The following is a 13,169-nucleotide window of genomic DNA, read 5'->3' as shown; positions in this document are numbered from 1 at the left end:
CTCACTTTGACCTTTTGTTGGTTATGCTGCTCCAGGATTCAATTTGATGTCCTATTTTAAAGTTATTTGGAGGGGAATGTTGGGAGAGTTTGGCTAAAATTCTCCCTCTACTCTGCCATCTTGGCTTTACTTCAAGGTAGACAATTCTTGAGTAGGATCCTGGCAGTGAGTGTAGGTTGGTTACTTATGGAGTATCTGAGCTAAGTATCACCAGAGGGTCACCCCCTTGGAGATGAATTTTCCAACTATAGTCACTCATGAAGACAATCTACTCAGATACTTGTGGGGTTGAGTTCTATGGTGGTGAAGGGAGAACCTAAAGTGATGAAACCTTATTGAATCATTGAAGTAATGTATAAATCACATTTCAGAAAGTGTTATTTCACTGTAAAATTCTCCTGACTCTGTCATTCCTTTCTGATGCTCCTTCCTTTCATAATCTTCTGTGTGCTACATATCCCATCATCACCTCCTCATACCCCTTCATTTTTATGTGCCAATGGTCTTAACTTTTCCAATATGATTTTCAGTATATTCTACTTTCTATATTTCAATACTTCCCTTCCTACCTTTCAGCATTATGTTCCAAGAATTCCACTTTTGTTACCAACTCTTATTGGTACCTCTCTGCCAGAACTTCCTTTCACTGGATTGGTGCTAACTGGGAAAGAGGGGACTGGGTTATTACAATATCCATTGATATTGGAGCTTAAGGATGGACCTTTGTGTCACACTTCTAGGGCTGGTTCACCTTTGTTCCTGAATATCTTTGGGTTTAAAGTATCTTTGCTGTCATTCAATGACTTATGGTACTGACCAATGCAACTTTCTTTTAGGAGCTAAACGAGGATGCTTAAGATTTGAAGTGTGATGAAAGTCAACATATGCTCATGATACCATAATCCTAGGCTTTTCATAAAATAATAAGTTCCTTTCTTTGGGGGGAGTCAGGAGCTATGTTTCATCATTGGGGGAAATCCATCTACTGGTGCAGATCAGCAACTTGTCTAAAACTTATTATCTTAGAGAGTTGCCTGAAAGCACTGAGAGTTTAAGTGACTTGTCCATTATTACATAATTAGCTCATGTCAATGGTAATACTTGAATCTAGACCTTCCTAGTCCCAATGCCAGGACCCAATCCATTTTGGAACCATGGCAGAAAGTATATGGTATAATAGAATCATAAAACTTCAGAGCTAGAAATGACCTGAGAGTAGTAAGGATAGAATGGAAAGAGCATTAGTTTAGAAATCAAAATATTTAAGTTTGAATTCCAGCTAATAATAATATTCCAATAAATATTCCAGCATAATAATGATATAATGTAAGTATAATACATATTCCCTTTTCATGAATGAGGAAACTAAAGCTAAGTAAAGTTAAACAGCTGTTGGAGATCACAGAATTGGAGGATTTGAAGTGACGATCAGTGACCATGTAGTCCAACCCATTATTCAGACAGCATGTATTATACTATGTATGCCGCTGAAACATTAAGGATCAAATGACATTGTATTGAAAGTGCATTATAATTATAAAGCACAATATAGATGTCAGTTCTTTAGTTTCAGAATGTATCCATATCACATATTTTTATTTTTAAAGTTTTATTATGAACTTGACTGATATCAACAAACATAATAATTTTCATATTCAAAGGACATAAAATGAATGAGCCTGGTTTCATATGAAACCATGAATCTGCCATGTAAAGCTTGTTTTTTTTAAGTATGTATGCTATTTAATGTGGTAGTAACAACACTGCCATTCTTCTTTATTTCCCTTTCTGAATTTCCTTTATTCTCTCCTGAGTATTCAAAAAAAGTTTAATGTTTCTTCTTTTGCATCACTATCACTACCCCCTTAGAATTCCCATTACTCTCCCACAACACTCCAGCAGTCAAAAAACATTTATTAAGCACCTACTATGTGCCAGGCACTGGGGAAGCAAAGAAAAGCAAATGACAGCTCTTGTTCTTTAGGAGCACTAAGAAAATCCCTACTTTGGTAACAAAATAGTTATAGTCAAGTAAAATACATTTATGTTGTATCGCATATGAAGCATGTGCATGCCACACACGGAAACATTATATCATTTAGTACCACACAATATGGCATAATGGATAGAGTGTAGGCCTGAAAGTCAGGAAGACCTGAACTCAAGACCTGCCTCTAACCCACACTAGCTGCATGACCAAGGGCTAGTCATTTAACCTCTCATGTCCCCAAGTAATTCTCTAAGGTCATAAGTTAGAACTAAGTTGCTGATCTGCACTAGTGGGAGAAGTTTCCTCACTGGGAGCCTCGAATACTGATGAAACTAGACATGGGCACAAAATAGAACCATGAAAGAAAACATTATTCACAACGACCTTGTATTTGCTGTAAGATAACCTAAGGTTCATAACCATTAAGCATTTAAAATTTAATATTATTCATACTTTTAATTTTATATCATTGATATAATTTATCTTATATTTATTTTAGGCACAGAGTTAAATTTCCTATCTTTTAGTGAAGAGCTAATAGAATCCCTGAATGTTCCCTATGACTACACATCTCTGATGCACTACTCCAAATCTGCCTTCCAAAGGGGAACAGAACCAACAATTATAACAAGAAACCCTGACTTCATGGATGTGATTGGACAGCGCATAGATTTCAGCGATTATGACATCGAAAGACTGCATCGACGCTACAACTGCTGTAAGTACCCTGGCCTCTATGGAACCATGGCTGTTTCCTCCTGTTCTGTGGGGAAAAGTTTCAATCTGTTTGGTTCTTGCAATTAGGAAAAATTTAGTCGTAATGAAAAATGAGAGGAGAAGATTTGGAATTAAATTTGCATTGTTGCAACATGGTGTTGTAGGTAGGCAGTTTGGAGCAGTAGGTTGGAAATCAGAAAACCAAGAGTTAAGTTGTGGCCCTGCATTTATTAGCCATGTCACTTGGGGCAAGTCACTTAATTCAGTTTTCTCTACTATAAATTAGAGGTGATATTTTTTATCAGCATCCTCACAGATTTATTGTGAGGAATGCTGTGTAAACTATTAATCACCACATAACTGTGAGCTATTATTGGACCATGATTATTGGAATGAGCTTTAATTGGCTCCCTCCTAGTGAGAAAATTCTCCCTGCCAATATAGCTCAATGCCTCCTCCTACAATTTATAGTCTTAGAGTGGTGCCATGGGGTACTGAGAGGCAAAATTATTTGCCTAGAGTAACTCTCATTAGACTTGAGATCAGGGAATTTTTGTTTTTTTCCTTTCTTTGTGTTCCTAATGCTTAGCACAATGTTTGGCATGTAGGAGGTGCTTTATAGCAATTGATATTGGTGGACTGCCTGACTGACTAACACAAGCCTTATGGGTCAGAATCGGGACTTGACCATATATATTCCTGATTTCCAAGCTAGCCCTCTAGCCACTATGCTGCACTGACTCCCTTAAATACTATGTGGCTACAAGGAAGACTCAGTGGTATTTTTCTTCTAAATAGATCTTTTTGGTTGGAAACATATTTGACCCATTGTGGAGTATAGACTTACATTTGCCCTTGGAAATGTCAATTTGGCACCAGGATTTATCTACCTGACAGGTTTTGGAAGGACTGCTACAGAGTCAGAAATAGGTGTATTTGACATAGTGAAAACAGTTTTAAGACAGTACTTGGAGGACAATGAAATATACAAATTCCTAAGGAGAAATGGATAGAAGATTGAAGGATGGAAGATGGAGGAAAAAGATGTAAGAAGCTGGGCTGTTACTCAGCCAGCTCAGTAATTTGAGGAAGATAGAAAGAAGTAGGCATTGATTCAACATATCCCTTAATAATATTTCCAAGTTAGGGCAGCTTTACCAACCTTTCCTTTCTATGTTGGCTGTGTGAGCTGCCATTATCAGAGCTCCTCAGGGCACTCAACTTACTGCCCAAGACTTGCTGATTTCCATTTCCCCCTCAATGCCTTCCTTATTACTCAACTGAATCACTCGTTGAACGAAAAACAGGTTACCTCCTAACTAGAGAATCATTCAATGATTTTTGCCTTCTGTAGCTTCTTCCATAACCTTTATGGATTCATGTGATTTTGAACTGGAAAATATTTGCGGCATGATTCAAGGCTCAGAAGATAATGGTGACTGGCGAAGGGTTTCTCAGGTGCCTGGTGGGCCTGACACTGATCAATCAAGCCTGGATAAGTGCAAAGGTAACAACCAGAGTTGGCTCTTACATAGTTTGCTTTCTTCAGCAGACCTCTTAGCATTTGTCTTTAGCTTAGTTATGCCCTAGGCTTATAGATTTAGAGCTGCTAGGGACCTTAGAGGGCATCTAGTCTAACCTCTTCATTTTACAGGTGAGGAAATTAATGTTCACAGAGTCTGAGTGACATGTCCAGGGTCACACAGGTAGCCAGTGCCACAGGCCTGATGGGAATCCAAGTCTTCTTGATTCCCAGTCTAGGAAGTTTATCTCCTACACCAGGCTGGTGCTCTAATGGAAAAAGGTAAATGTTGTCTAAAGACAGCATGGCGTCTTATTTCTAAGCTCTATGAGTCTTATTAGACTTATTATCAAGTTTTAAATTCATATTAAGAGCAGTTTTGGAATTTGACTTGTTGCTGCAGCAAATTAAAATGATTAAAGTCTTCTCCCTTAGTTTCCTGCAACTGCAACATCTCAGTGAGTTCAGACAGTGATGAGGTGGAAAGGACAGGGACTCTGGCATGGTAGGGCTCTGGGTTTGAATCCCACCTGTGATTTTACTACCGATAAATCACTCAACTTCTTTGAATCTGTTTTCTCATTTGTAGAATGAGAGGGTTGGACTCAGTGACCTCAGAGGTCCCTTCCAGCCCCAGATCTTTGGTCTATAGTTCAGATCCTGGGCTTCCAACCTGAGGAGAGATTTCTTCAGCAATTGTGTTCCTATGTGTACATACATTTGTGTGTGTGTGTGTGTGTGTGTGTGTGTGTGTGTGTGTGTGTGTGTGTGTAGGAGGGAACATGGGAGGGGATGGGTACTTGTGGACTCTGCCCATTCCCCAGGAGTTCTACTAAGGGATAAGTGAGTGGGAAGGAAAAAAGGTGGAAGGGGAAGGGAAGGAACCAGTCTTAAGCCCTCTTTATATTCAGTTCAAATCGGGGCTTGCATTTTGTTGTCTGCCTGCTCATTTAGATCAGACAATTCTGTTTGCATCAAGCAACAGGCCCAATATGAAGGCAGAATTATCTGAGAAAGGATGGATGGTAGAGGAATTTTTCTTTGCAGTTCCATAGGTTATGACTAGATCCTTTAGAGCCAGAAGAGGAGAAATGAATAGCTTGTAATTTCCTGGAGAAAAGACGTGGCTGTGTTTGTGCATGCACACATGGGTGTGCGTGTGTGTGTTTATGTGTGTGAGTGAGATTAAACTGTGTGTTTTACTGTTCTTTGAAAAAAATCTGATCTTCTCACATGATCAAAGAAAAGGAAAAACCTTGGCAGATGACATTTCATTTATTCTAACTGTTGCACATTTCCCTTTGCAATTTGGTTTGGGCTAACATTGTCTTAAAACACCACATTTCTAGTCCCACACTTGACGTCTGTTTCTGGTAAAACCAGATGCTAAAACTTAGGGCATTATACTAGTTCTAATGGTCAGGTCAGGACACTGAGAAGGCCAGAATCTTAAGACTCTAGGGGTCTCAGGAGCCATCTTGTTCAGTTGAGTAAACTGTGGTGCAGGGGAAATAAGTGATTACTTAGGTCACAGGGGCAGTGTCAGAGGTGGAATCTAAATCCATGTCCTCTGGCTGCTGAGACAATGCTCTTTCCATCATAAAGCTTTTAGTAATCACTTCTTTATAAGCTGTCTGGAGTCTGGAGAGGGCCTTCAAAGTTCCCTTTCTTAAACTTCGCAGGACAATCATTGGGTAGTTGGGGGAGAATACGATAGGTGAAAGAGCAAATTGCTCTTGTGTTCTGGGGGGAGGGGGAAATGGGAAGGTTAAAAATAGAGGGGCAGACTGAAGCAAGTCTCTGAACTTAGGGTTTTTGTTTTTCTTTTCCTTGTGCTTTGGAATTGTTATTACTTGAAATCAGAAATAATTTGTTAAGATTTTTTTCTAATATTGCCTTTTCCATAAAATATGGACTCCCAAAGGGCAGGGACCATATTTCATCACATCTTAGTGTTCGCTTTGAACATAGCTGGTGTTGAGCAAAAACTTACAAAGCAACTCTTAAGTAGCTAATTAAGAAGCAAATAACCCCCTCTGACCAGCCCCATGATCTTCCAGCAGCAAATTTTCCTCAGAAGGCTGAGTAAGTAGAATTGTAGTGATGGTATATTAGAGCAGAAATAAACTTTGAGTGCCTCTAGCCCAAGTTTTACAGTTTTGTAAATCTGAGGATTTTTATAAACAAGAAAACTGAGGCTCAAAAAAGATAAATGATTCATACAATTTGGACCCTTCTGGACTGGATGGTTCACAAGGAAAACTGAGGCAGGCATTTCCCTGAGCATGGAGCAATGATTCATCCTATCCCACATTTCTCCATTGGCATGTGAAGATAGAACTCAAGGGAGGCAACATGGTGTATGGGGATGCCTATCTGAAGTTAGGGAACCTAGGTTCAAATCCTACCTTTGTCTTTGGGAATTCTCTTAATCCTTCTATGCCTCATTTCCCTCATATGTAAAGTGAAGGGCCTGGACTAGATGGTGTGTAAGATACTTCGCAGCTCTAGATCACTAAGGTTTTTGGTGTCCTCTTTTCTTATTCCTTCAATTATATAGTTACCTCAGCCAGATGACACAATGGATGGAGCACTTGGTCTGGAGTCAGGGAGACCTTAGTTCAAGTCTGGCCTCAGATGCTTACTGACTATGTGGCACTGAGCAAGTTATTTAATTGCCTCAGATTGCTCATTTGTAAAATAAAGATGATGATAGCGCCGACCTCCCAGGGTTGCTGTGAGGACTAAGTCAGAGAGCCGTAAAGTTCTTAGCGCAGTGCACACATCACAGAAAGCATGATATAAATCTTAGCTATTATTATTTTCATCATCAGGATTAGCTAGTAGGACACAAGAATTCAGGAAGAGTGCGAATCAGGGCAGACTATCAAAGGGCTTTATTTTCTTCACCATCACTATTTCTGTAATCCTCAGAACTGTGGTGCATTTACATTTCCTGAGAGGATATTCAAATCCTTGGCTTGAATTAACCATAGTATATGCAGTTGTAGAAACTACTTGGTTTTTTTTTTGTTAATTTTTATTAATCTGTTTTGATTTATCAACAATCACTTCCATAAGCTTTTGAGTTTTAAATTTTTCTCCCCCTCTCTTTGCACCTCCCTCCCCAAGACGGCGCATAATCTGATATAGGCTATACATATACATTCCTATTAAACATATTTTCAAATTAGTGATGTTGTGAGGAAGAATTAGAACCAAAAAGAGGTACCACAAGAAAGAGGAAACAAAACAAAACGGAAGAAAAAAATAGTAAATAGTATGTTTTGATCTGCATTCAAACTCCATAGTTTTTTCTTTGGATGTGGATAACATTTTCCATCATGAGACTTTTGGAGATGTCTTATATCCTTGCATTGTTGAGAAGAGCCAAGCCTATCAAAGTCAGTCATTGCACAACATGGCTGCTACTATGTACAATGTTCTCCTGGTTCTACTCACTTCACTCAGCATTAGTCCATGCAAGTCTTTCCAGGTTTTTCTGAAGTCAGCCTGTTCATCATTTCTTATAGAACAATAGAATTCCATTCCATTCATATACTACAACTTGTTCAGCGATTCCCCAATTGATGGGCATCCCCTCAATTTCCAATTCTTTGCCACCACAAAAAGAGCTGCTATAAATATTTTTATACATGTGGGTCCTTTCTCCATTTTTATGATCTTTTTGGGGTATAGCTCTAGAAGGGCTATTGCTGGGTCAAAGGGCATGCACATTTTTATAGCCCTTTGGGTATATTTCCAAATTGTTCTCCAAAATGGTTGGGTGGAAACTACTTGTTAACCGGTGTGATAAACTCCTCTCCTTGTTTGATCTCCCTTCTTCCTTTCTCCTATTCCTGATGGTGTGTCCTTAGAGGCACTGTTCCATAGAGCACCTCTTTTCCTTCTGAAAGAAGAATGGGTATGTAGATTTGGAAGAATCTCCGACCTGGAGCCAAATTTTTGGTGTGAACATTCATGCTTCAGAAATCAACGAACATTCCAAATCAGAGCCTGATTTTTTTTGTTTATTCTGTTGAATTTCTAGACTTAAGGAAATGATGGAGAAAATGATCATGCAGATTAAATTTAAAAATCTGTCATGCATACAGTTTTTTTCCCCCACAGAAATCTAGTTGTTAAATATTTATCAGCACACCCATGAACCTGCCCCATTTTGCCTGGCTGCCTTGGCAGGGTTTGAAATGATATTTGAAATGACATAATAGTGTTTTTTTTTTAAAATAGTCCTGTGCCTCAGTTTCCCCTCTTGCCAATTGTGATTAGACCTGGAGTCATGTAAAAGCATAGTGTTTTGCTATTGTAAATGTGTGGTTTTTTAAATACATATGTAGCCAATTGACTAATATTTTGTTTAGCATATAAAGTCAGGTCCTGACTCTGTACTGTACTTTAGGTTGTAGGAAATGAAAAAAAATCCCGAGTTTATGATGGCTTCATGTATTAAAATTAAGTACACCTACCTACCTATGAAATTTCCCTTTAGGAGCTAGGGTCTTCAAGTCTCTTTTCTCTCTTCTCCCAGGTTCCTGTTTCTTTATGCACTTCAAAAGCAGCTCTGTGAACGAGGAGGGAAATGCAATCCTGGAAAGTCGATTATTTTACCCCAACAGAGTGTTTCAGTGCTTGCAGTTTTATTACTACAACAGCAGTAACAATGATGTCAAGCTCAAGATCTACATCAGGGAGTATACCACAGCCCTTCATAAAACCTTTCTTACTCTAGTGGATGAAATGAAAGGTATGAGGTTCCATTTTCAGGGAAACTAAGTTTGACTTTGATCTGAGACCTTCTGTAGCTCTTTGCTTCCCTTTTCCCAGCATGTCAAAAGCTTCTTTCCTTTATCACACAATGCTTTTCTCTCCCAAGAGGGCACAAGGTGTGTTGGTATCCATGAGAGATGGCCAGTATATTAATAAGGAAGGACTGGTTTTATGAGGAGCCAAAGGAAATGTTTTTTGACAATTGGGGAAACAAAAAAAAATAGATTAGACTGCCGTGGGGAAAGGGTGCAAACAGTTAAGTGCCCTGTCACTGAAGATCTTAAAGCAGATGACCACTTTTGGGGATGTTGCAGCTAAAATTAATGATTTAGAAAGGGGTTGGTCTAGAAGATCTGTCATCTCCTTCTTCATTTCAAGTTTACAATTCTATATTGAGATAGCACCTTTATATACACAGAGTGAGAGGCGGAGAAGTGGATGGAGCACTGAGGCTGGAGATGAGTTCAAATCCAACCCTAGATACTATGAGTGACCCTGGGCAAGTCTCTTCACCTCCATATGCCTTAATTTTTTCAGCTGTAAAATGAGGATAATACCATGTACCTCACAGAGCACACATTAAATGGTTAATAAAGGCTTGTTCCTCCTTTCTGTTTGTCAATAGGTTAGGTAAATTCCCCAGCTATCAAGGCATTAGGGAGAGTTGCTAGAGGGCAAGATTTTAGGAAGTAATTTTTCTAAGGATTGGTAGCAATCTGTGTATTATCACTGGGGAACTGGTGCTAACTTTGCCAAATTTGTTTCCAAGGAACTCATACATCTGTAGGATTTTCAAGTTAATAGGATCTTAAAATTCTTAGACAGGTCCAAAATATAAACAGACTCATGGAATGTTTAGGACATGATAGTACTATAAAAAGAGATCTAGGAATATCCTGCTTTTATCACTACACTTTGAGGATGATGTTGTAGGAGATAAATAAATATCATGGTAAAGCAGAAAGTGTGATGGATTAGGGATCCAAGGACCTGAGTTTAAATTATGGCACTGCCATTTACTAACTGATAGGGTAAGCCACTTAACCCCTGTGAGTCTTAACTTTCTCATCGATAAAATGAGTGAGTTGCCTATACAGTCCCTTCTAGTTATAACTCTATGATCCTATTGGTACATTCCTTCGAAACAATCTGTGATGTGAACATCAGACAAAGGCCATTGTTCTGACTCAGTGTGTTATTTCAAAGACCTGAGTTCAAATCTAGTCTCAGACGCTTGCTACCTGTTTGACCCTGGGCTAGTCATTTAAGCTCTGTCTGCTTCAGTTTCTTCATCTGGAAAATGGGAATAATAATAACACCTACCTCTCAGGGAACATAGTAGATGCTTAATAAATGCTTATTCCCCCTTTTCCTATTCTAATAGGCCAGATAAATTCCCCAAATATCAAAATATTGGGGAGAGTTTCTGGGGAGCAAGATTTCAGGAAGTAATCTTTCTAAGGATTGGTAGTATTTTGTGTGTTTTCACTGGGGAATGGGCAGCAAACTTTTGTGTTATTGGTAGGATCAAATGAGCTTTTTGTAAAGTGCTTTGCAAACCTTAAAGCACTATAAAAATTCTAGCTATTATTAATTTTAGTTCTTACATTCTTTTTTAATAATTAATTTATTTTTAGTTTTCAACATCCACTTCCATAAGATTTTGAATTTTAAATTTTCTCCCCCTCCCACTCTTCTCACCATCCCAAGATGGTGTGCAATCTGATATAGGCTCTACTTATACATTCATATTAAACATTTTCCCATTGGTCATGATGTAAAGAACAATTAGAACTAATGGGAGGAACCACAAGAATGAAGCAATAAAGCAAAACAGCAAAGGAAAAGCAAATAGTATGCTTCCATCTGCATTCAGACTCCATAGTTCTTTCTCTAGATGTGGATAGCATTTTCCATCATGAGTCTTTTGGAGTTGTCTTAGATTCTTGCATTGCTGTGAAAAGCCAAGTCTATCAAAGTCAGTCATTGTACAATGTGGCTATTACTATGTACAATGTTCTCCTGGTTCTGCTCATTTCACTCTTCATCAGTTCATGTAAGTCTTTCCAGGATTTTTTGAAGTCTGCCTGCTCATCATTTCTTATAGTACAACAGTATTTCTTTACATTCATATGCCACAACTTGTTCAGCCATTCCCCAATTGATGGGCATCCCCTTAATTTCCAATTCTTTGCCACCACTAAAGAGCTGCTATAAATATTTTTTTGTACATGTGAGTCCTTTTCCTGTTTTTATGATCTCCTTGGGATATAGACCTAGAATTGCTGGATCAATGGGTATGCACAATTTTATAGCCCTTTGGCCATAGTGCCAAATTGCTTTCCAAAATGATTGGATTATTTCACAACCTCCACCGACAATGCATTAGTGTTCCAGTTTTCCCACATCTTCTCCAACATTTATCATTGTCCTGTTTGGTCATGTTAGCCAATCTGATAGGTGTGATGTGGTACCTCAGAGTTGTTTTGATTTGCATTTCTCTAATCAACAGTGATTTAAAACATTTTTTTCATATGATTATAGATAGCTTTAATTTCTTCCTCTGAAAACTGCCTGTTCATATCCTTTGACCATTTATCAATTGGGGAATGACTTGTACTCTTATAAATTTGACTCAGTTCTCTATACATTTTAGAAATGATGCCTTTATCAGAGACACTGGTCGATCTATGGAGAAGTGAAGGATTTATGACCAAACAAGAGATATAGAAGATTATGAAATGCAAAATGGATAATTTTGGTTACATTAAATTGGAAAGTTTTTGCACAAACATAGCCAATGCATCCAAGATTAGAAAGGAAGTAGAAAACTGGGAAATAATTTTTACAACCAGTTCTTACATTCTTGTAAGCAGAAGTAACACTTGATTGCTGAATATGGCTTCTTATTTAGCCCTATAATCCTAGAAAAGTATAGGCAATTTTGTAGGTTACTAGAAATGTGCTTAAACATTCTTTCAGATCATGTGATCTTGCATGAATATTTGGAAGTAAAATGTTTGAATTTAAAACGTTATTGACTTGTTTGGTCTTGGAGGTGAGGGACTATTGTTATTCATTAGTACATGACTCGGTAATTGATTCACTTTAAAAAGCCACCAGTTCTCTTCTATTACAGATGTGTCCCATGGGAGCTGGCAACTCTATTATGTACCATTGGCAGCTACCAACAAATTCAGGGTGGTATTTGAAGGAACTCAAGGTATGGGCTCGTCAGGTGGTGGTATCTCCATTGATGACATCAACCTTTCAGAAACTTGGTGCCCTCATCATGTCTGGAGGATAAGTAATTTCACGAAAATCCTTAGCTCAAGGGGAGTCATCTATAGCCCTCCATTTTATTCTGACAAAGGCTATGCCTTTCAGGTTCAGTTAAATGTAAGTGATCAGACTAATGTAGGGATATATTTCTCCCTGATCTCTGGAGCCAATGATGAACAATTACAGTGGCCATGTCCATGGCAACACAAGCCACAATGACGCTATTGGATCAAAATCCTGATATTTGTCGGTGCATGTCCAACAAGAGGAGTGTGACTACAGATCCATTCAAGACAATTGGTTTGTGATTTTTTTTCTTTACTGCTGACACAATATATTAATTTCAATGGGAAGGTGGGGAGGGAGGGAAAAAAGAAAAGGGGGGGGAAGAATGAAAATGCCACTAAGTTGCTGGTCAGTTAATAGGGACCACTAATAGATTTAGTACTAGATCCCAGAGTCTTTGGAGCAGGGGAGCTTGTGAGGGAGTATTGCAATAGTTGTGGGGAGGTGGGTGTCAAGAATGATGATCAGTAGAAGCTTCAGTAGAGAAACCTAGAATGAGAAGGGTGGACACATGAGAAATATGGACTGATTCAAAGGGTAATTACTACCCCCAACTCATTCTCAACCTCTGATTTATGTCTCATTTCTGTTTCTTGGTCACTTACCTTTACTGTCCACTCTTGGTGTGAACTAACTACCTTGGGTACATGAGGGTTGGATATGATAGTTTTATAATTCAGTTCTTGAATAGAAGAGAACTGCTTTTATTATTTTTTTAATCCTGGATGCCAGAATTTGTTTTTTTTTTAATGTTCTTTTTTTTTAAATTTAAAAATTTGTTTTTTTAATATTTATTTAAAATTT

At 38.3% G+C, this 13,169-nt stretch overlaps 1 pseudogene; it reads left to right on the top strand.

Annotated features, from left to right (window-relative positions):
* Positions 1-13,169, top strand: part of LOC114031746 — a 47,233-nt pseudogene that overhangs the window by 18,677 nt on the left and 15,387 nt on the right.

This window comes from Vombatus ursinus, unplaced genomic scaffold (genome assembly GCF_900497805.2).
Source record: "Vombatus ursinus unplaced genomic scaffold, bare-nosed wombat genome assembly UNPS02015255.1, whole genome shotgun sequence".
NCBI lineage: Eukaryota > Metazoa > Chordata > Mammalia > Diprotodontia > Vombatidae > Vombatus > Vombatus ursinus.
The sequence above is the reverse complement of the archived record's forward strand: the minus strand, read 5'-3'. Positions and strand labels throughout refer to the sequence as shown.